Here is a 3,013-nt window from a genome sequence, read left to right on the forward strand (position 1 = left end):
AGTCCCATTGCATAATTATTAAGTTGAATACCACTCTGTGTCCAAGTGACTGATGTGGCTGGTCAGTCTGCTGCCCAGGTGCTAAACCTTGATGGAAAACATCATTATCCCTTCTCCTCCTCCTTCTTACAGGTCTTTATCTTAATAATAATAATAATAATAATAATAATAATAATAATAATAATTTATTATTTATACCCCACCCATCTGGCTGTGTTTCCCTAGCCACCCTTCCAACAAAACACTAAAATGCAATAACCTATTAAACATTAAAAGCTTCCCTAAACTTTTAAACTGAAACTGGATTGGCAAGGAGTCCTTCGACGAGCAGACTGCCCTCTGTAAGGTAGAATCCATGGTCAACCATTTCTTTACTATCTGGTGGTTCCTGGTGTATTCAGCTACACCTGGACTAGCCAACATGATGATCTCCAAAATTTTGGGCCACAGCTCCCATCATCCCTGCCCTTTGGTCGTGCTGGTTGAGGCTAATGGGGACCGTAGTCCAAAACCTTAGCACTACATTGGCTATCTCTGTGCCACATAAACTTCAGCTGTGTTCTTTCTTTGGTGTTCAACAAGTTGCGGGTGTTTATTCAACACTCCTCTTCTTGCCCCTGGCCTGAACTTGTAGGCTTCCAGCGTTCTAAAAATCACAGTGCCTATTTATTTCCCCATATTAGTTGGAAAAGCCAACAAACACACTTGCTGTATCTGTCGCAAAGGTAAAGGAAAAGCCCAGGGATGTGAATGCAGACATTCTCCAATTACTGTTCTTCATTGAGGGAGCCACCAAAACACTATTAAATCACAGTAACAGCATTACTAATTCGATTTCCTGGACATAAACAATCTTCCCCGGGCTTTGAAGAGTTTAACTGAAGGTACAAATAGGTTCAAATTGCAATAATTCAGCTGAAAGCATAAGGCTAATCCATCTTCCTTATAAATCAGTGACACAGAAGTTAATTAAAATGTAAACAATGGGTTGCATTGTTGCTGAAAGCTCTAGAGAAGGAAGCTCTGAAATTCTTTCTGTAATGGCTTTTACCTGACTGTTCTCACCACTGTGGGTGAGGTTAAGTACAAGATCACATTACCAAACTCGTCCTTTCTTCCCCTTTAAATGAAATACAATTTTCAGTTCATCTGACAACAGCATGGCAAACTGTAACCAAAGAGATGAAATGCCTTTGGTGAATACCCCACCCGCTGCCAGCAGATTATCTTGCCTTAAATTTGCTTCCAAACAGCTTTATTAAATAAATATCAACAAATTGTTTAATTTGGGGGAGATTACTAATTAGAGAAACAACAGCACATAACAACCCCTCCAAAAAGCATTGCAGATTCTTTCCCTCTCTCTTTTTAAAAACGATATATTTTATTAAATTTCCAAAAATTTCAAACAAGCAGTCCAATACATAATAGATTTTTCTTTTGTTAACTTCCCACCCCGTTTTCCATGGTGCTTTTATTTATTTATCCCCCTTGCTGCATCCTATCTTCCCTCTCTTATATCATAACAATACAATAATCTCTAAATCCTTCCGTGGCTCACAGTTCAAATCCTGATCATGAATTCATCATACTATAATATGATAGTTCAAATAGTTTAAATAGTTCAAAAAAGTCTTCCCTCATTCCATAAAGCAGTCATCATTAAGTTCTCTTGTTTTAGCTGTTAACTTTGCTGATTTTAATTGTCTTGCAGATTCTTAAACACCAAAGGTGTTTTGGGTTCATCAGATGCATGAAGTGTTAGTGTCACTGGTCTGTCTGTCTGTCTGTCTGTCTGTCTGTCTGTCTGCCTGCCTGCCTATCTATCTATCTATCTATCTATCTATCTATCTATCTATCTATCTATCTATCTATGTCATCTATCTGTCCATCCATCCATCCATCCATCCTTCCACCTATCTATCTACAGCTACACACTGCAGTATTAATAAAAAATGTTAACAGTGGGGCCAAAAAGTAATGAAATGCAAGAGGTATCTTTATGCAAAATTGTACAAGATAAGCACAGTGGCCATTCACAACTGCAGTAATTGCTGCTATCTTCCTAGATTAATTTAACACTTGTAATGGACAGGAAAACCTTGATTTTAACTGAGTCCTGAGTTCCTGAAAGATCACTTAGATCATCTGGGGAAATTCTCCATGTGGCCCCACACATACAGAATATCACAGACACGAAAACAGGCATTTTCTGCTGCTGCCCTTGTGGAATGCCTCCCCGTACGCCATATGGGAAGCAACAGCCTACAGCTGCTTCAGGTGTAAAGAAATATCTTGTTGCTGAGGTTTTCCCTGACCTGTAAGAGATCAGACCTCATTTTACATATTTGAATCTTCTGAATTTCTGTTTTATTCGCTCTAGTGTGCTTTCATGTGTTTTTATATACCCGTTTTATTGATTTAAGGTTATGCTGTCGATTTTGCCTTAACGTTTTAATCGTATTTACATATTGTACACCACCAAGAGATTTTGGGGGGAATATTAAGTGGTATATAAATGATTTTAAATAAAGTAAAACAAATGCTGGGAAATCAAATTTGCTGATAGGGCCTAGTGTCATAAATCTTAATTCAGCGCTACAGTCTCCCTTTGAATTCCTACCCAACCACCCAAAGAATGTTGATTTCCAGTTGAGCATCAGAATGCCCTGGGAGATTTCAATGTTCTGCTACTGAACAGAAGTGGAGAGCTGGAGCTGGTATGCTAGCTTCCCAGCAGGAGGCCCACTGTTGTTTACTAGGAAAGGGAGGGATAAGGAGGTCAGTGCAGTGCAAACGCATTGGCACAACCTCCTTGCCACCTTGCACCCCCCCCCCCCGGTAAGTAACAATGACCTCCCTACCAAGAAGCCAGTGTAGCATCTCTGCTCCACCTGGTGAGCTGCTCCTTTGTGTTAGATATACAGCCATTCATTCTTCTATACTGACATCAATCTATTTGTTCCAGGTAAGAACTGCAAAAGGACGTTGTCAGCAGGTGACGACAGGCATA

General features: G+C 39.6%; 1 long non-coding RNA gene across 1 annotated transcript; it reads right to left on the minus strand.

Annotated features, from left to right (window-relative positions):
- Positions 1-1,363: 1,363 nt before the first annotated feature.
- LOC307215237 lies at positions 1,364-2,803 on the minus strand. The gene is made up of 2 exons (XR_013838415.1): positions 1,917-2,803; positions 1,364-1,807 (listed from the first exon to the last, which is right to left on the minus strand). It is a non-coding gene; the product is annotated as an uncharacterized lncRNA (long non-coding RNA).
- Between the last annotated feature and the right edge of the window lie 210 nt (positions 2,804-3,013).

The sequence above is a fragment of the Podarcis cretensis genome (genome assembly GCF_951804945.1).
Source record: "Podarcis cretensis genome assembly, chromosome: 4".
NCBI classification, from domain to species: domain Eukaryota; kingdom Metazoa; phylum Chordata; class Lepidosauria; order Squamata; family Lacertidae; genus Podarcis; species Podarcis cretensis.